Genomic DNA, 22,660 nt, shown 5'->3' on the forward strand with positions numbered 1-22,660 from the left:
GTAATGTAGACTTGGAGGTTTTGTTTATTGAAATACTCAAAAACTATTTGGGATTTTTGTTATTTATTTCATTTTCATGAATAACAAGGCTGGTAGTGAAAAACCTGGGGTTCTTTTAAAATTCAGTTGCCCAAAGCCCTTGGCTGAAGGATTTTGTAGTAGATTTGAGCTTTCTAATATGGATTGTTTGAGGAGGTACTGACTATACTTTCTCTGCAGATATTCAAGTAGATATTTTACATTCAGCTGGTAGAGATATTGTAGAAGAAACTGGAAAAACAGATGAGGATTAGAGTACTCACATCCTAAGGTCTCTTCCTGACTTATGCGCCTATAAATTTATACACTGATTTTTATTTGCTATAGTCATGAATTTCACTTGAATCAGCCTTCACAGTCACATAATTTTCTTGCTACCCCAAATACTAGAGTTATGGTTAGGCAAAATATTGGCCCTTGCTGTTAAATGACCAAAAATATCACTTAAATAAATAAACTTACTTTAAGTATTTTAACTAATATTTAATTGCAAATATGATTTCCTGATTAAAAATTTCAGTGTCATTTATTGATACCATTATAGTAGCTGTGGAGTTGAAAAAGTGATGGAAACTTATTTCACCTGTGCAGGTGCCTAAATTGCTATAGAAGACAGCAGAACTGAAAGATGAAAGCAAAGGCAAGCTAACTTGTAAATAGTTGACTTTGATTTGTGAGGGTGAGAATGAAATATTATTGTGGAGGATGGAACATAAGAGTGATACAAAAAACAGTGTAAAAGATTTGTGGGTGATGTGAGGTAATATATAATTTTTGTGATATAAAATTGATGTAAACAGGTTGAGCTATCTAGAAGCATTGAAACTCCAAAGTAGCAGAATTGGAAACAACTTCAAGGAGCCGGCGAAGGGCTTTGAAAAGAAGTTGCTTTGAACTATGTGCACTTTTAAAAATGATGCAATTTAGTTTCAAATTTTCTGGCATTCATGTGATTTTCGATGCTGCTAGTAAATGAGATCTATATTGATAGTAAATTGAATTTTCAATAAAACACTCAAGCATTCATTTTAAGTAAATAAAACTGCAATTTTTATGAAATAAAACATTTTAAAAAGACATCATGTTATCTTTAATAATATCAGAGTTGGTGGCTAGTCATACTAGTTTTTCACTTTATGCCACTGTGTTTCTACTATCTAGTCATTTCGATTAATTTTGTTTGAAATGAAGTTTATAAAACATGGTGGTGTCTTCAGTCTCTTCCAGTTATTCATGAGTAGAATATGCACTGGTAGGTAAATCTTGTGCAGCCTCTTATCTATCACCTGTTCTTTGGAAATAATGAATACATTATTAATCTTTGTGGTGGATTCCATGACCATGATTGAGTTGACTGTCTTTTTTGGTAGTGTGAACTTTACTAATTCAATATATTTAATCATTAGAAAAATAGACTTGACTTTCCTTGATGTAAAATGGATTAGTAGCTCCAGGATATCATGACATTAATTTTTAAATTACAAAATAACAATTAGCTAGGAGAGTATTCAGTAGCCTCTCCCCCGCCCCCCGCTTCCATTTTGGTCTACAGGAAACAGAAAGATAATGTGAAAACAAGTGTAGTATTTAATCTGAATTACCAAATATGCAGTTAAACAATGAATGCCAATATCATAAATTTTCATAAGATTGTATAAAGCCTTGGAATCCTCAAACAGGAAGGAGTGGAAGGTTTTTTGTTTGTTTGCTTGTTGTTTTTTTTAAGTAGATGCATGGGTTAGTGGACTCATGCATCCATGTAAATGATTATTTCCATCTCAATTAGACCTATTATTCAGGATTAAAAATCACAAGGCTGGATATGGTTTTAACAGCTTAATCAGTTGACAGTAAACAAAAATTCTCTGTGGAGCAAACTAGAGGTCCTCAGCAGGATTCTACAAATAACTTTTTGTTAAGTAAAAGTTTTATAAAGTCTAGGGTTGTTCTTTACCCTAAGGTTGCTATGTTTTAATCACCTTTAAATCTTTAACATCTTTTTTATGTGTTTATAAAAACATATTTGTTTAAACCTTCCCATTGAAGTGTTCCTATTTTTTTTCAACTACAAATCTTTAAAGAAAGAGAGTTTTCTGCAAATGAGCATTACGCTAGGCACGTGGATTTTTTTTTAGTAAAAATATAATTAAAACTAAAAATTAGGGATTTCCTTGGTTATTTTTGAGATCAGTGCTTTAAAAATATGCATCGTTATATATTATTTTAAAATAAAAATAATAGAAAGTATATAAAATATAGTGTGTTATTGTTTCAATGGAGTCCTGGTGTTCTTAGATTTTCTTCACTTATTTGCTCACTGAATATGCATAAATATGTCTTTGTTTTACTGTCTAATTATATCTGATTCTTTATATTTGAAACTGGACACTAACATGCATATTTCTTCATGAATTATCAAACACTTGTTTTCATTCAAAATTTTCAGTTCATGAAGATACATAAATATAATTTCTATATTAAACAATTCTTCCAATACATTATCAGCAAGGAAAATGATGCAGCTGTGAAAATTAATAAACAGAAACCTTATTTAACATGGAGACAGGCAGCTGGGGTAGAAAACTTTTATGTATGTGTCACTCAGAACAAAATACTGACTCCAACAAGAAGAGGTTTACCTTGCATCTCCTACAGGAAGTGATGCCATTTTACTACCTAGTGGGAGGAAGAAAGATTTTGTCTTGCCCAGTAACAGCTCAGCAAATGGGAGAATGCCATCTGCTTCTTCCAATGGACTCTGTTTACAATAGCCTATCAGAAGTCTTTTGATTTGTTGACTTGGGCATAGTTTATTATTAGACCATATGTCCCAAATGCAACTCTTTTTTCAACATATAATAAATATAACATTACTTTTATAAGATTATTAAGGTCCATCAATCCTTATGTACATTAACTGAATTTTAAGAGGTAATGAGTAAATAGTTGTTGAAAAAGAGAATTTGTGTGCTTTATAAGGCCATTCATATGACTGATTTTAAGAACAGGTGCTTGACCAGCCATTAGGAGAACAATTCGACCCTGCTTTGTTCTACATATCACTGAGGCATTTGGCAATTCCATGTAAGCTTAAACTTCCTTTTTTATCATTTTTTCACCCCTGCCAACCTCTGACAATCACCACATTGTTGTCCATGAGTCCTTTTTTCCTTTTTGTTAAATCCCTATACCCTCTAACCTGGTGGTTTTAATTTTCATGTCTCTGATGATTATGTCTATTGGCCATGTGTATGTCCTCTTTAGAGAAGTGTCTATTCAGGTCCTTTGCACATTTTTAACTGGAATTTTTTTGGTGTTAAGTTTTATAAGTACTTTAAAATTTTAGATGTTAACCACATATCAGATGTATCAGTGAATGTGTTCTCCCATTCAGATGGTTGTCTTTTTATTTTCTTGACAGATTCCTAGCTGTGCAAAAACCTTTTAATTTGATATAGTCACATTTGTTATTTTTTTATTTTGTTTCTGAGGAGATGTATCAGGAAAAATTGCTACAAGCAACGTCTGAGATTTTACTGCCTGTTTTCTTCTAGGATTTTTATGGTTTCAAACCTAACATTTAAATCTTTAATCCATTTTGAATTTATTCTTGTGTGTGGTGTAGGAGGGTGATCTATGTACATTTTTCTGCATGTATGTGTCCAATTGTCCCACCACCATTGATTGAATAAACTATCTTTAGCCCATTGTATGTGCTTGCCTCCTCCATCAAATATTTTATTATTGACTAATATTATATTATATATTATATTAGTCAATAAATATATATTATAAAATATATTATATATTATACAATAAATATATCACATATATAATAAGTATATATTATAAATATAATATATTATAATATATTCAATAAATATATTATTGAATAATATTAATATTGACTATATATTATTACATATAATATTAGTCAATATTAATTGACTAATATTAATTGACTATATATTATTACATATAATATTAGTCAATATTAATTGACTATAAAGGCATTGGTTTACTTTGTGACTCTCTATTCTGTTCCATTGGTGCATGTGCTTTATTATGCCAGTACCATGCTGTTTTGATTACTGTGATGTTATTGTGTAGTTTGATATGAGGTATCAATGATTTCTCTGACTTTGTTCTTTCTCAGGATCATTGTTGGTATGTGGGGTCTTTTGTGGTTCTGTATAATTTTTGGAAATATTTGTTCTATTTCTGTGCTTCCTGGGCTTCTATGTCTTTTTCCTTCACCAAGTTCGGGAATGTTTTGATCATTATTTCTAAAGCAGGTTTTGGATCCCTTGCTTACTTTTCATGTGTCCTCATGGTGAATATGTCGGTACACTTTTGTTGTCCCAAAGGTCCCTTAAGCTGTTCTCATTTTTTTAATTATTATTATTATTTTTTTGCTGCTCTGCTTGGGTGTTTTTTCTACCATGTCTTTTACATAGATGATCTAATCCTCTACTTCATCTAATGTACTATTTATTACTTCCTGTGTATTATTTATTTCAGATATTGCATTCTTTATTTCTGACTGGTCCTTTTTTATGATTTCTTAGTCTTTCTTCATCCTATTGAGTATCCTTATACTCATTACTATGAACTCTACATTTGATAAATTGCTTCTTCCATTTTATTCAGCTCTTCTTCTTGAGACTCTCTTATTCTTTCATTTGGGGCCTGTTTCTTTGTATTCCCATTGGCTGCTTCTTTGTGTTTGTTTCTATGTATTAGGTAGATCTGCCAAGATGCTGGTTCAGCCTTGTGTCAGCCACTGCCTGTGACTGGCCCTGCGCAACCTGTTTAGAGGTATCAGCAATCCATAGCTTGTGACTTCCTCTTCTTGGCCTGGGTGTATGTAGAAAGGACCAGGCTGTGCACCAAGGCTGGCTTTTCTGACTACAAAATCAAAGTGAGGCAGGACTACTGAATAAAATATTGGAGAGGTCACCATGGCATGGTTACCAGCACCATGCCCAGGAAAGGGTCTGCTAATGTCTCAAAGATCCCAGAGATCTGCCTTCATCTATAGGCCTTCTGTTATACTTAATCAATGAGAGTGCCTTCAGTTGTACTTCAGCAGGTAGGCTTAAGCTCCACAGTGTTAGGTAAGAAGGTTTCCTGCAGCTGAGGCTATTGCTTTCCTCCAAGCTGATGTCTCATGGAGGGGAGTGCCCTGCCTGAGATACATGGCATCTGCAGTGTGGGGAATGACTAAACACAAGGAGGCTGGTGGCTGACCATCCAGCTTTATCCCCAGAGCCACCAACCCTAGACGCTCCTCATGTAGCTTTACTCTGCACTTCCCTCTCTCCACCAGGGCCCAGGGTAAGTGGTTGCAAACAAAATTTTGTGTATCAGCCCTTTAATAGGCCTTCTTCATCTCCAGCCATATATCCCTGGTGGACAGAAACCATACTGATTTTCACAGCAGGATGTTAGTTGGGCTCCTTTCCTGGTTTCCATGCTGTGGGATGGGAGTCCAGCCTGAGGTCTATTCTTCACACTTCTCAGAGGGAACACTGTGACCTCCAAAATATCCCCCCAGAACATCAATTGCCACCTGTGAGAGACCAGCCAGTCCTCCCACACCTCCACACTTGCTACCAGTCTCATTGCAGTGATGTGGTTCCTTTAGTAAGTCCTGGATTATAAGACTTCTCTCCAGCTAGTGTTCAGTTAGTTATTCAGGATGATTTTGTATAATCTAGCTGTAATTCCTATTTGGTCCTTGGAGGAGGTTGGTATAGTGTCCATCTAATCCACTGCTATCTTAGATCTCTTCCAAATGCAATTTACTTTTTCCAAATAAACTGATTTTTTTTTCTGGAGAAATATTTGGCTGCTTGTTTAAGATCAACACACCATGAGACAGACTTAAAAAATAAATTTTTGTTTGTTCAGAAGCAGTCTTAAAAGTACCCAAATTAAATTTGGATTTTAATAAATATAAATATGTTGAAGATGGAAGTATTATATTTGAGATGTAATACACATACATAAATGTTATAACATGGCCTAGAGTGTATATATTTGTGTGTATAAAAAGGCATTAGAACATATTATTGAACATTTATGTACCTCAGCGTACTACATAAGCAATTAAAAAATTCTAGTGGCCACATTTATAGTAGTAGTAAAAAACAAGTATCATTAATATCAAAAATGCATTTAGTTACCAATCTATCCAAAATATTATCATTTCAATTGCAAATAGTATAAAAATGTTGCTGCTATTTCTCTCTCATGCCAAGCCTTTGGAATTGGCTATGTATTTTACAATTACCACATGTTTCAGTTCAGACTAGCTACATTTTAAGTGTTCACTAGTGATGTGTGGATGTGTGGCTAGTGGCTCTTATCAGCCAGCATGGTTCTATAGAAAGAAAGAAAACATGTTTCTTGACATAAACTATAAAAATGGAAGGAACAGACATTTTCCCTCTAGGTAAATATTTAATAATACTACTCAGTTGGAAATAGAAACTTTAAATTTATAATAAACAATAGTCTTGTAAACATGTAATCTCATAAATATTCATTTATGAAATTCAAATTGTTATTTAAAACTACTAAAAGCTTAAAACTGTGGTGAGTATAATATTCCAGTTGATATACATTGATAATTCTAAAATATTTCTGTGATTTGCATCTGAAAAATACCTGAGTATTGAACTAAAAGAAAGCAGAAAATCATGCCAAAGATTGATGGCTTTGAACTTTAAACAAGAATACTTTGTCTCAAAGACTGATTTACATGTAAGCAACTACCTAGATATAAGAGCAATAAACTGCTTAAATTATCTCTGCTAAAAATATTCATTAGAAAGAGCTTATAATTGTAAGTTACATAAAAAATACATTCTAATATTATCATTTGCCCTTGCTTGATATGTATCCTAGAGAAAGTTACTTAATCTCTCTGAATCTGAGTTTTTTCATACCTAAAATGATTGTACCTTCTTTTCAGAATTTTGACTTTTAAAGAAATATAATCTAAGATACCATTCCAATTTCTATATAACAATGAGTTTGTTGATTCTCATATAATATGTGTCAAACAATAGATCTTAATACATGCTAGTGTTGCTTTTTTTCTAAAAATATTTTATTCAGTAGTCCTGCCTCACTTTGATTCTTGTAGTCTCAGAAATAGTCTGGACCATGTCAAACACAGATTTTAAGATTATGGAATACTGTTTGCTCTTAGCAAATTAAATGTATCAACTTCTTATATAAAATATTTGTCAATTAATGACAATACTGAGTACTTCATAATAAAATAAAGACACTTATAAAGATACTAATTGCTGTTAAAAAAATCTCACCTGTATTTATTTTTTTAGTCAATGATAGCCACTAGTAAATCAGGTAGTAAATAATGGAGCCATAAAGTCAATGGAGTAAGTTTCTTAATATTTTTATATCTTATACTTCCATTAAAATGTTTAAAAATCTTATTATCTATAATTTAGTTTTTCTATTTTTTACCATATTCTTTGGAGGTAGGAAAAAAGAATATCATTCTACCTCCATAATAATTCTCCTTGTATAAATTTTGATACTTTGTGCTTTCAAGGAATTGGTTTATATCATCCAAGTTACCAAATTTGTGTGCATAGTGTTCATGGTATCCCCCCACTATTTTTTTTCAGAATGTTTGTAGTATTAGTAGTAATCAACCCTTTTTCATTTTGACATTGGTAATTTGTGTTTCCTTTCTCTTTCTTTTCTTTTTTTTGGGGGGGTAGCCTAACTGTAGGTGTATGAATTTTATTTATCTCTTGAAAGAATAAGTGTTGATTCCCCCAACTGTTTTGTTGTTTTCAATTTCACTGATTTCTTCTTTATAATTTTATTTTTGTACTTCTTGCCAAGATGGAGGCATAGGTAGACACACTGTGCCTCCTCATACGACCAAAAGAAGGGCAATAGCAAATTAAAAAAAAACACACAACAGAACTGACAGAAAATTGAACTGTATGGAAGCCTTACAAGCAAGGAGTTAAAGAAGAAATGTTCATTCAGACTGGTAAGAGGGGTAGAGATGGGCAGCTGGGTGGAGAGGACATGCAGAAAGGTGGTGGCTAGAGGAACAGATGAGGTGGTGGCTTGCAGACGAGGCAGTCCCACATTTGAGTGAAGATGAACTGGGAGGAACAACTGGGGAGAGATAGAGACTGTACAACCCAGGGTTCCAGTGCAGGGAAATAAAGACTCAAAGCCTATGACTGAAAACACCTGTGTGGGTTGAGGTGGCAGTGGGGGAAACTCCCAGCCTCACAGGAGAGATCGATAGAGAAATCCACAGGGTCCTAGAATGTACACAAACCCACCCACCTTGGAATGACCACCAGAAAGGACCAATTTGATTGTGGGTAGCCAGGGAAGTAACTGAAAACTGTCAGAGAGAGGAGCGAGCAGCACTGTTTCCTCTTGGGCCCTTCCCCCATGACAGCATCACAAATTGAAGTGTGTTGCCCTGCTCTGGTGAACTCCCAAGGCTCCACACCTTACTATGTAATGGGCATGGCAACACACACACACACACACACACACACACAAAATGACCCAAAATGAAAGAACAGTTCAAAGCTCCAGAAAAAACACAACTAAGCAATGAAGGGCTAGCCAACCTATCAGATGTACAGTTCAAAACCCTGGTTATCAGGATGCTCCAGGAACTCACTGGGCACTTCAAAAGCATAAAAAAGATTGAGGAAGCAATGAAGGTTGCATTATGTGAAAAAAAAAATCTACAGGGAACCAACAGTGATCGGAAGGAAACTAGGACTCAAATCAACAGTTTGGACCAGAAGGAAGAAATAAACATCCAACCAGAACAGAATGAAGACACAAGAACTGAAAAAAAAAAATGAGGAGAGGCTTAGGAACCTTCAGGACATCTTTAAATGTTCCAACATCTGAATCATAGGGGTACCAGAAGGAGAAGAGGAAGAAAAAGAAATTGAAAACTTATTTGAACAAACAGTGAAGGAGAAGTTCCCCAATCTGGCCAAGGAAATAGACTTCCAGGAAGTCCAGGAAGCTAAGAGAGTCCCACAGAAGTTGGACCCAAGGAGGAACACACCAAGGCACATCCTAATTACATTAGCCAAGATTAAAGATAAGGAGAGAATATTAAAAGCAGCAAGAGCAAAGTTGAGAGTTACTTACAAAGGAGTTCCCACTGGACTATCAGCTGATCTCTCAAAAGAAACCTCACAGGCAAGAAGGGGCTGGAAAGAAGTATTCAAAGTCATGAAAGGTAAGGACCTACATTCAAGATTATTCTATCCAGCAAAGCTATCATTTCGAATGGAAGGGCAGATAAAGTGCTTCTAAGATAAGATCAGGTTAGAGGAGTTTATTATCACCCGACCTTTATTATATGAAATGTTAAAGGAACTTATCTAAGAAGAAGAAGGTAAAAAATTTGAACAGTAAAATGATAACAAACTCACAGCTAATAACAACAGAACCTTAAAAAAATAAGGAAACAACTAGAACAGGAACAGAATCACAGAAATGGAGATCACATGGAGGGTTATCAGCAGTGGAGTGGGAGAGGTAGAGAGGGGGAAAGGTACAGAGAATAAGTAACATAAATGGTAGTAGAAAATAGACAGGGGGAGGTTAAGAATAGTATAGGAAATGTAGAAGCCAAAGAACTTATATAGATGACCCATGGACATGAACTAAAGGGGGGAATGCAAGTGGGATGGGGTGTGCAGGGTAGAGGGGAATATAAGGGAGGGGATGGAACAACTGTAATAGCATAATCAATAAAATATATATTTTTAAAAAGTTTATTTTTGCCTCTCTAAGTGTTTACTCTTCTTACTCTTCAGAAAATGGAAGTTTGGATTATTTATTTTTTAATTTGTTTATTTTCCAATTTATGTATTTAATGATTTAAATTTTCTTCTGTTCATACCTTCACTTGCTCCCACAGATTTTTGTAAATTATATTTTAATTTGGCTCAAAATATTTGTTAATGTTAGCAAGGTTTATATTTTTTCATCGCTTATATCCAATCTGCATCCATATTTAAAGTGAATTTCTTGTACATAACATATAGTTAGGCCTTGTTTTTTAATCCACTGTAAAAATCTTTGTCTTTGAATTGCTCTATGTACACCATTCTTATTTACTATAGTATTGACATAGATTAATATCTACATGTTCATGCATGACTAAAAAAACAATATTAAAATAAAAAAAGAACCAACAATATGGGAAAACATATTTGCCAATGATACCTCAGACAAGGGTTTAATCTCCAAAATATATAAAGAACTCACATGACTCCACTCTAAGAAGACAAGCAACCCAATTAAAAAATAGGCAAAGGACTTGAACAGACACTTCTCCAAGGAGGATATACAGAGGATCCAGAGACACATGAAGATATGCCCAGTATCCCTAGCAATCAGAGAGATGCAAATTAAAACCACAATGAGATACCACTTCACACCAGTCAGAATGGCCATCATAAACAAAACAACAAGTGTTGGAGAGGTTGTGGAGAAAAGAGATCACTGTTGATGGAGTGGCACACTGGTACAACCACTATAGAAAACAGCATGGAATTTTCTAAGAAAACTAAAAATGGGACTGTGTTTTGACCCAGCAATTCCATTGCTAGGATTATATCCTAAGAACCTTGGAACACCAATCCAAAAGAACCTATGCACCCCAATGTTCATAACAGCACAATGTACAGTAGCTAAGTGCCCAAAGCAAGCTAAGTGCCCATAAGTAAATGAGTGGATCAAAAAACTATGGTTCATTTACACAATAGAATTCCATGCAGCGGAAAGAAAGAAGGAGCTCCTACCCTTTGCAACAGCATGGATGGAACTGGAAAGCATTATGCTAAGCTAATAAGCCAGGCAGTGAGGGAAAATACCATATGATCTCACCTTTAACAGAAACCTAATCAACAAAACAAACAAACAAGCAAAATATAACCAAAGGCAGTGAGATTGAGAACAGTCTGACAGTGGCCGGAGGGGTGAAGGGAGGGAATTTGAGGGGAAAAGAGGAGGGGTTTGAAGGAACAAGTATAAAGCACACATAGACAATAACAAGGGCAGGGGTGGAAGTGGGAGGGAGGTGAGGAGGTCTGGGGTGCTGGTCTGGGATAGGGGTAAAAGGCAGAAAACTGTACTTGAACAACAATTTAAAAAATCAAGTTCTAAAATAGAAAAAAATATCTATATGTTCACAATAGTTTCTTCAGAATATGTTTCCATATTCTTTTCTCACTTATCTTATTAATTATATTTCTTTATTTAAATACTTCATTTTATGGCAGTTTTAGGTTGTTTGAGAATGATCTCTAATTATGAATATAACAGCTCTTCTCTTTAACCAATGAGTATGTAGCAATTTCAGGAGTGCCTTTCCACTCTTACTATAATTATGCCCCATTTTACACGACAGCTGCTCACTGAATCAATTGTAAGATGACTGCACAGAGAAAAAATATGTGGAATTACCTTAGCTATGAGCTCAATCATGTTTTCTGACCATTATGACAATCATTTCCTTTCCTTTTACTGCTATTGCTTTGGACTGGAGAAACTCCATGTGGAGAGCGCCTTGTTAATTTTACTACTGCCACCACCTTCTGCATACACTCTTCTAAGATAAAAAAATATTCAAGATTCTTTAAAAAGGAAGATAAATCTCCAAGTGATGTGGAACCCACTAGTTAAATCTAAATTATACAGCCACCCCACTCCCAGAAGAAAATCTGTTGTTGAAGGTCTTTAAATTCTCCTAGACAGTAAGTCAGGATTTTTCACCTACACTACCAGTATACACACTTCGCTTTTACCTATTTCTTCAAATTTGTCTTCATCTGTCTCAGTTTATTGACTAAATATGTTAATTAAATTATTTTTAAATGTTTTTTAAAAGATTTTATTTATTTATTTTTTAGAGAGGGAAGGGATGGAGATAGATAGAGAGATATGGAGGACGAGAGATAGAGATAGAGATAGAGATGGAGAGAGAGAGAGAGAGAGAGAAACATCAATGTGTGGTTGCTGGGGGTCATGGCCTGCAACCCAGGCATGTACCCTGACTGGGAATCGAACCTGTGACATTTTGGTTCACAGCCTGCACTCAATCCACTGAGCTATGCCAACCAGGGTCAATTAAATTATTGCCAATACATAATAAATTAAATATATAATATACACACAAAATTACGAGATACGACCCTATAAAAATATAATGCACTTTTAAAAAGAACAGTGTCTGAAAATGTAATATCCATATCACTGCCATGTTTGTTTAATAAATAACACCATTTTCTCTTCATCACCATCTTTGAGAATAAATGCATTATAAATATTACACCTGAAAGTTAGCACATATCCCTCCATTCCATCAAAAGCTGATTTACCTATGCCTATTCAATTCATAGTTTAACCCAAACTAAAAGTGCATTTCATCCACCCTGTGTAATAGGAGGTAACCTGGAGCTGACTATGAAACCTCTTACTGCTATGTGTGAGTTATTAGAAAATAATATTTTATTTAGGAAATTTTAATACCATCCATAATTATTCAGTTGTGGTTATTATTAAGTAAGTGCAAGAAACAATTTGTAGAGTTTCTTTACTTTTTTATTGTATTTTTTCTATTACCAATTAGTCACTTTATAGTCCCCTAGCTCCCTACAATCACCACACTGCTGTCCATGTCCATGAGTCCTTTTTCCAGTTTGCTCAATCCTTCCACCCCTTAACCTCCCCACCCATTAGCTATCATCATACTTTCTATGAGTTTGCCTTTATTTTCCTTGTTCATTTTGTACATTAGATTCCACATATGAGTGAAATTATATGGTATTTGCCTTTCTCTGACTGGCTTATTTCTCTTAGTATAATGTTCTCCAGGTCCGTTCATGCTGTCACAAAAGGTAAAATTTTCTTCCTTTTTATGGCCAAGTACCATACCACAGTGTAATAGTCCCAAGTTGTTTTATCCGCTCATCTACTGATGGACACTTGGGCTGCTTTCATATCTTGGTGATTGTAAATAACACTGCAGTGAACATAAGGGTACTTATGATCTTTCAAATTAGTGTTTAGGGTTCCTTCAGATACATTTCAGAAGTGGGATCGCTGGGTCAAAAGGCAGTTACATTTTTAATTTTCCAAGGTATCTTTGCTTTCTAAGGTGGCTGCACCAATCTGCATTCCCACCATAAGTTCAAAAGTGTTTCTTCTCTCCACACCCTTTTTAGCACTTGTTATTTGTTCATTTAGTGATGATAGCCATACTGATATTTAGTAATGTTGAGCATCTTTCCATATGTCTATTATCCATGTATATGTCCTTTTTGGAGAAGTGTTTATTTACGTCTTTTGCCCATTTTTTAATTGGGTGGTTTTTTTGGAGGGGAGGTGTTGAGTTTTGTAAGTTCTTTATAAATTTTGGATATTAACCCCTTATCAGATGTATTGACAAATATGCTTTCCCATTCTGTGGGTTGTCTCTTTCCTTTGCTGTGCAAAAAATGTTTGAGTTTGATATAGTCCCATTTGTTTTTCTTTTTCCTGTTGTTTCCCTTGCCTGGGGTGATGTATCAAATAAAATATTGCTTGAAATTACATCTGAGATTTTGCTGCCTATGTTTTTTTCTTAGGATTTTTATCGTTTCAGGTGTAACATTTAAATCTTTAGTCCATTTTAAATTTATTCTCGTATGTGGTATAAGAAGGTGGTGTAGTTTCATTTTTCTGCATGTATCTGTCCAATTTTCCCAACACCATTTATAAGTTTTCTTTAGCCCTTGTATGTACTTGCTTCTTGTCAAATATCAATTGAATATAAAAGTTGGGTTATATATTCATAGAAATATATATATATATATATTTCTATGTAAGTACCATGCTGTTTTGATTACTATGGCCTTATGATATAGTTTGATGTTAGGTAGTGTGATTTCTCCAACTTTGTTCTTCTTTCTCAGGATTGCTGTATATTTGAGGGACCTTTTGTGGTTTTATATAAATTTTTGAAATATTTTTCTAGTTCTGTAAATACATCATCAGAAAATGATAAGAATTGCATTGAATTTATAGAGTGCTTTAGGTAATATGGACATTTTAATAATGTTAATTCTTTCTATCCATGAACATGTTATGTGCTTCCACTTTTGCATCTTAATTTCTTTCCTTAGTGTTTTATAATTTTCTGAGTACAGGTCTTTTACTTCCTTGGTTAGGTTTACTCCTAGGTATTTTATTCTTCTTGAAGTAATTGGCAATGGGATTGTTTTCTTAATTTCCTTTTCTGTTTGTTTGTTATTGGCATATAAAAATGCAACTGATTTCTGCATATTAACTTTGTATCCTGCTACTTTGCTGAATTCATTGATCAGCTCTAGTAGCTTCTTGGTGGAATCTTTGGGGTTCTCTGTGAACAGCATCATGTCCTCTGCAATAAAGGCAGTTTTACTCATAGATAGAGACCATATGACAGCTAGTGAGGAGAGGGAGGTTAGGAGGTGGAGGGATTGAGCAAAAAAGAAAAAGGACTTACGGACATGGATAACAGGGTAGTGATTGCTGGGTGGAAGAGGGCATAAGGGGGCTAAATGGTAATGCAAAAAATATAACAAAGATTATATATTTAAAAAATAAAGTAGGAAAAAACACTTTACTTCTTCCTTTCCAATTTGGATGGCTTTTACTTCTTCTTGTTGTCTGATTGCTGTGGCTATGACTTGCATTACTATGTTGAGTAAGGAGTTGAAAACAAGACATCCCTGTCTTGTTCTGATCTTGAGGTGAATCCTTGTAGTTTTTGCCCAGTGAATGTGAGGCTGGCAGTGGGCTTGCCATATATCATGGCCACTTTTCTGAGAGTTTTTATCGTAAATGGGTGATGGATTTTGTCAAATGTTTTTTCTGCATCTATTGATATGATCATGTGGGTTTTACCCTTCATTTTGTTTATATGATGAATCACATTTAATGATGTGTGATATTGTACCAATCTTACATTCCTGGAATAAATCCCACTTGATCATCATGTATAACCTTTTTGATTTATTGCTTTATTTGGTTTGCTAATATTTTGTTGAGAATTTTAGCATCTATTTTCATCAGGGATATTGGCCTATAATTTCCTTGTTATTTAGTGCATTATCTGGTTTTGGAATTAGGATAATGTTGACTTTGTAAAATCAACTTGAGGGTCTTCTTTCTTCTTGAAATTTTTGAAATAGTTTGAGAAAGAGAGATGTTAGTTCTCTGAATAGTTTGAGAAGGGTTATTTTTTGTGTTAGATTAATTTTATTAATGTGATTTGGCAAAATTCATCTGTGATGCATTCTGTTCAGGGCTTTTGTTTGGAGGTTTTGATTAGTGCTTCAGTTTCACTATGTATAATCTGTCTATTCAGATTCTCTGATTCTTCCTGATTTAGTTTTGGAAGATTGCATTTTTTCTAGGAATTTATCCATTTTGTCAAAGTTGCCTCATGCATTGCCATGTAGTTGTTCATAATATTTTCTTACAACCCTTTGTATTTCTTTGGTGTCAGTTGTTATTTCTCTTTTCTCATTGCTGATTTTGTTTATTTGGGCCCTCTGTTTTTTCTTGATGAATCTGGTTAAAAGTGTGTCAATCTTGTTTATCCTTTCAAAGATCCAGTTGTTGGATTCATTGATCTTTTGTATCATTTTTTTAGACTCTGTTTTGTTCATCTGCCCTGATCTTTATTTGGTTCCTTCTACTCACTCTTGGCTTTGTTTGTTGTTCTTTTTCAAGTTTCTTTAAGTGTAAACTTAGATTGTTTATTTGAACTTTTTCTTGTTTTTTTTTTGAGATAAGCCTGTAATGCTATAAATTTCCCTCTTTAGATTGCTTTCACTGTGTCCCACAAATTTTGGATTGTTGTGTTCTCATTTTCGTTTGTTTCAAGGTATCTTTTGATTTCTTTCTTTAATTCATTAATCCATTCATTGTTTAATAACATGTTATTTAGCTTCCATGTCTTTGTGTATTTTTTAGTGTTCTTGTAATTAATATAGAGTTTCATAGCATGTGGTCAGAAAATATGCTTGATATGATTTGAATCTTCTTAAATTTATAAAGGCTTATTTTATATTTTAACATGTGGTCTATCCTAGAAAATGTTCCATGCACATTTGAAAAATATGTATATCTGCTGTTTTAGGGTGAAATGCTCTGAAGATATCAATTAAATCCATTTGATCCAGTGTGTCATTTAAAGTAGCTGTCTCCTTGGTGATTTTTTTGTCTGGAAGATCTATCCACTGAAGTCAAAGGGGTGTTAAAATCCCTAACTATGACTGTGTATCTGTCAGTCTCTCCCTTTATGCCCATCAAGATTTGCTTCATATATTTAGGTGTTCCTATGTTGGGTGAATAAATATTTAGTAGGGTTATTTCTTTTGTTAGATTAATCCCTTTATCATTATGTGGTATCTTTCTTTGTCTATTACTATAGATTTGGTTTTAGATTATATTTTGTCAGATATAAGTATGGCTTCTCTAGCTTTTTTTCCTTCCCATTTGCATGAAATATCTTTTTCCATCCTTTTAATTTTAGTTTGTGTGTATTTTCTGATCTGAGGTGGGTCTCTTGGAGGCAGCATATATATGGTTGTTTTCTTATTCATTCAGCTGCCCTATGTGTTTTGGTTGGTTCATTTGAAGCCATACATATTTAAAGTTATTATTGATATGTATTTAGTGCTGTTTTATTGTTAGGGTATTTTCCTTTTTTGCTCTCTTTTTCTTCTTCATATTTTTAAACCAAGCCCTTTATCATTTATTGTAGTACTGGTTTGGTGTTAAAACATTTAGCTTTTTCTTGTCTGGGAATCTCTATTTCTTGTCAATTTTAAATGACAGCCTTGCTGAGTAAAGTAGGCTTAGTTATATAGGTCCTTCCTTTTAATCACCTTGAATATTTCACACCACTCCCTTCTGGCCTGAAATGTTTCTGTTTAGAAATCATATGATAGCCTAGCTGGTGTTCCCTTGTAGGTAACTATCTGCTTTTCTCTTGCAGCGTTTAGGATTCTCTCCTTGTCTTTAGGCCTTGCCTAATTATGATGTGTCTTTGTGTATGCCTCTTTGCATCGAACTAGTTTGGAAGTTCTCTGAGCTTCCTGGACTTCTGTGTCTTTTTCTTTCACCAGATTAGGGAAGTTTTTGGTCATTATTTCTTCAAACAGACCTTGACACCTTGCTTGCTCTCCTTCTGGTGTTCCCATGATGCAGATATTGTTATGCTTCAAGTTGTCTCAAAAGCTTCTTAAGCTCTCATTTTTTAATTCTTTTTTTTCTTTTTTTGTTGCTCTGCTTGGGTGTTTTTTTCTACCTTATCTTTCAAATCACTGATTTGACCCTCTGCTCCATCTAACCTACTGTTTATTCCTTACAGTGTATTATTTATTTCAGATATTGCATTCTTTATTTCTAGCTGGTCCTTTTAATGGTTTCTATGTCTTTTTTCATGCTATTGAGTATCCTCATAATCATTACCCTAACTCTGTATCTGATATATTGCTTGCTTCCATTTCATATAATTCTTCTGGTGAATTTTTTTGTTCTTTTATTTAAGGCTTGTTTCTTTGTCCTCTCACTGTGGCTGCCTCTTTGCATTTTGTTGGGAACAGTCCTGCCTGGTCTTAGGAGCTGTAACCCCACTAACAGGTGAAAAGTCCCCACAGCTAGGGGACCTTGGGACCATAAGCCACTAAGGAGACAAAACTTATCCTCCCAGCAGGGGCACAGCCTCTGCCCCTTTCATTTTACCCTACTTGGTCCCTGGAAGATGGTTGGATAGTCAATGATGGGTAAGATTACTCAAGGAAGGAATGACCTAAAACAGGCACAGTCATTAAGGGGCCATCAGAGAAGTACTTAGGGGATTGTGGAGGAGGGACAAAAGACCCTCACCCCTCAGCTTTATTATAGCCTGAGTCCTCATTCTGTCTGTAAAAAGTCTCCTAATCTCTTGGCTGTCTTGCTTCCACTACCTGATTCAGCTCTGAAACAAAGCCAAAGGGGGATGTACCCCTGTGTGGGGATGGTGGCTTCTGGGGAAAATCAGGCCTAATAAAAAATGCATAAAATCCTGTGAAGCCTACTTTGCTAAGAATGCCCTCAATTTATATGTTAAGGGTCAAAGCACAAATTAAATTTGCTTCCCAAGGTTTTACAGCTGATTGATATCACCTTGTCTACTAGACCCTGACTCAAAAGGACCCTCATGATCCCAGAAATGTTATCTGTAAACCATACCTCGTTTCTTTGATATGCATCCCTATGCAAGCTAAACTCAATAAAAGCCCATTGAGAGAGAGGCTCGAGGCCTTTCTCCTCTGAGATACTGGTCAGCCTTTCTTCCTCAAGCAGATCATGTCTTGGTAGACTTATTTTCATCCATGGGGCCAGGAGGAGCTCTGCAGGATAGAGTCCCCCACAGTGTTTATTTGTATGTATTAGGTAGATCTGTAAGACTTGGTGCAACCTTATGTCAGACACTGCCTGTGACTGGCCCTGGGCAACCTGTTGGAGCTATTAGTGTTCAACACCTGTGGCTCCCTCTGTTGGGCTAGGGTGTGTGCAGAAAGAAACAGGCTGTGTACCAAGGCTAGATTTTATCAGCACCAGGCCTGGGGAAGGGTCAGCTATAATCTCAGAGGTCCCAGAGATCTGCCTCTGCCTACAGGCTTTCTGTAGGGTTAATCAGTGAATGTCTTCCAGCTGTACTCCTCAGCAGAAGAAGGACTTTAGCACCACAGGATTGGGCAGAGTAATTTCTCTTGGTTGGGCTATTGCTTTTCCTCAGACAGATGCCATTCAGAGAAGAGTGCTCTGCCTGAGAAAGATGACTGCTGCAGTATATGGAGTGACTCAATACAGGGATTCTTGTGGCTGATATGAAGTTTTCATCGCAAAGCCACCAAACCCTGACTCTCCTTACACGTCTCTAGTCCATTCTGCCCTCCCTCTGCTGGATTCCAGGGTAAGTGGCTGAAAATGGAATTTTGTGCATTGACATTTTAAAAGGCTCTCTGTGTCTCCAGCCATCTTTCCCTGGGGGACAGAAACCCTGCTATTTTTCATAGCCATGTTATTTCAGTTTCTTTTCTGGTTCTGTTGCTATAGTCTGGGGAGCCCAGCTTGGGATTTAGTGTCCACACTTCTTTTTTTTTTTTTTTAAGATTTTTATTTATTTATTTTTAGAGAGGGAAGGGAGGGAGATAGAGAGAGAGAGAGAGACAGAGAAAGACATCAATGTGCGGTTGCTGGGGGTTCTGGCCTGCAACCCAGGAACGTACCCTGGCTGGGAATCGAACCTGGGACACTTTGGTTCCCAGCCCATGCTCAATCCACTGAGCTATGCCAGCCAGGGCTAAGTGTCCACACTTCTTAGGGGGACTCCACCAACCTCTGAAATATCCCTCTGGAACTTCAGCACCCACCTGTGGGAGCCCAGCCAACCCTCTTGTGCATCTGTGTTCCCTATCAGCCATGCTATGGTGATGTGGCTTCTTCCATCTGTCCTTGTTAGAAGGCTTCTCTCCAGTTAGTGTTCAATTGGTTTATTCAGGATGCTTTATCTACAATTTAGTTGTAATTCTAGTTTTGTTCTGGGAGGAAATTAGTGTAGCTTCTACTTACTCATCTGCCTTCTTGGGTCTCTCCCATTTGTAGTTTTGATGGTGAACAGTTAAACTGGGGAATTTCCTGCTGTAGCCAAAACCTAATGTTGAACTACTAGGCTCTTGAAATAATCTATGGAATGAAATAATATTTTTTGCTTGACGATGTGATTTGTTTTTTACTTACTCAAATAAAATTTAATTTTTTACTAAATAGGTAACTATAACATTTAAAAACTTTATTATTTGTTACCCAGTTAGGGAAACTCTATATTTAATGCACTAAAGATTATATTAATTTGAGGACTTTGAAGGTTTTGTGTTCTATTACCATGTGTTACAGAAATAGTGTTGAAAGATTATATCTTAATCAGATTTGTTTAATAGAGTTTTCAGACAAATAACATTTACAGGTAATCATTTCTGCCACTTTTGAGTTTCTATCTAAGCAGGTGACTATGTAAATAAGCTGGCTTTTCCCCCGATAGGTCATATAATTTAATGCCAGAAAACACTGCTGAGCAAATTGAGATATAATATTCCATTTTGCTTGTGAGTTTATGTCAAGAAAAGGCATTGATTCAGAATTTTATGGTGATATGGCTCTTATTTCTCCAGAGTGCATCTGTTGCTCTATACACAGAATATCATGTCTCTATCTCTTCTGAAATTTGATATTTCAGTTTCATTTTTTTCTAATTTTTTATTGTTCAAGTACAGTTGTCTCCATTTTCTCCCACACTCTCCCCCACCCCACTGACTACCACCTCTCTCCCTCAATCCCACCCCTTTGGTTTTTTCATGGGTCCTTCATACATGTGCTTTGACAACCCTTCCTCTTCTTTCCCCCATTGCCCCCTCCCTTCTCCCCTCTGGTTACTGTCAGTTTATTCTTTATTTCAATGTCTTCCATTATATTTAGCTTGCTTATTTTTTCTGTTGATTAGTTTCTACTTATAAGTGAGATCACATGGTAATCTGATCCATGGTGGTAATCTTTCACCACCTGGCTCATTTTACTTAGCATAATGCTCTCCAGTTCCACCCATGCTGTCAGGAAGGATAGGAGCTCCTTCTTTCTTCCTGCTGCATAATATTCTGTTGTGTAAATGTGTAGGGTTTTATGAAAAAACCCTATAGACTCCACCAATATCATTTTTACTTTTTTCCTTTATATTGACTTTATTGAGTTGACACTGGTTAACAAAATTATATCAGTTTCAGGTGAAAAATCTGCAACAATTATCTGTACACTGTATTGTGTGTCCACCGACCGAAGTCTTTGTCCATCAGCATTTACCATTCCCATACCCTCTTTTAACTTCTTCCGGCTGCCTGGCAATCACCACACTATTGTCTGTGTCTACAAGTTTTTTTCTTTTATTGTTTTTCTTTCCTCCATAATTCTACCCTGCCCCCCCCAACATCTATGAGTCCTTCTCTATTTTGCTTGTTATTTCATTTTGCTCATTATATTCCACATTGAGTGAAATCATATAGTACTTGTCTTTCTCAGAGTGGCTTATTTCACTTAGTATAATGCTTTCCAGATCCATCTGTACTGTTGTACCAGGTAAGACTGCCATCTACTGATGGGCACATAGGCTTCTTTCCAATCTTGGCTACTGTAAATGAAGCTACTGTGAACATAGGGTCACGTATATTCATTTGAACTAATGTTTCAGGTTTCTTCAAATAAATTCCCAGAAGTGGAATTGCTGTGTTAAAAAGCATTTCCATTTTTATTTTGAGGACCCTACATAATTTTTTCCACAGTGGCTGCACCAACTTGCATTCTCACCAACAGTGCATGAAAGTTTCCTTTGCTCCATATCCTTACCAGCACTTATTGTCTGTTGATTTATTGATGATAGCCATTCTGACATTTTACAGTGGAGACAAGAACATACAGTGAGGTAAACACAGTCTATTCAATAAATAGACTGTGAATAGACTGTGGTGTTGTGCAAATTGGACAGATAGGCAAAACAAACAAACAAACAGACATAAACTAGGCCACCTTTTAATCCAGATAGACAAGAGTAAAGTCAAAATGTATTAAAGGATGTAAATGTAAGATTCAAAACCATAAAATTCCTGAAAGAAAATATATACAGCAAAGTCTCTGACATATCTCTCAGCAATATTTTTTTTGTATATGTTGGACAAGAAAAAAATAATAAACCAGATTACATCAAAATAAAAAGATTTTGCACAGCAAAAGGAAAAGACAACTTAGTGAAGGGAAAAACATATTTGCTAATGACACATCAAATAAGGGGTTAACATCCAAAATTTATAAAGAAATCATTCAATTCAGCACTAAAATATAAATAAAAATTTAAAAATATATATAAAAAATCAAAATAAATGCACATAAGTGAATAACCATTCCTCCAGAGAGGACATAAGGATGGCCAATAGACATACAACAACATACTCAACATCATTAGTCATCAAAGAAATGTAAATTAAAACCACAATGAGATATCACCTCACACCTGTCAGAATGGCTATCACTTAGGTATTTAAGACCTCAGAATATTAAAGGCATATAGATTCTAAAATCATATTCTAAAAGAAAAAGGTAAATACCAAACTTAAGGCTTTTAATAAGATTGTAATAAACTGGGAGGGAATAAATATGAATAGACTATAATTAATAAAATAAAATATGCAATGTTTAAGTATATAAATAAACTGTGATCATAGGATCATAGATCAAAACATTAAGACTCATAACAACAAAGATAGTTTGATGACTAGGATCATGGATATTTATGTTCAAACAGGACTGAAAAGAGACAATATTTCTAATACTTGTATTAATTTTGCTGAATAATTATATGAAGGAATTCATGAATTGCATCTGATTATAAAATATATTATTACGTTTGTTTATAATGATTCTGTTAGCCTTTTAAGTGTCTATATGGTCT

Source organism: Phyllostomus discolor, chromosome 3, assembly GCF_004126475.2.
Source record: "Phyllostomus discolor isolate MPI-MPIP mPhyDis1 chromosome 3, mPhyDis1.pri.v3, whole genome shotgun sequence".
NCBI classification, from domain to species: domain Eukaryota; kingdom Metazoa; phylum Chordata; class Mammalia; order Chiroptera; family Phyllostomidae; genus Phyllostomus; species Phyllostomus discolor.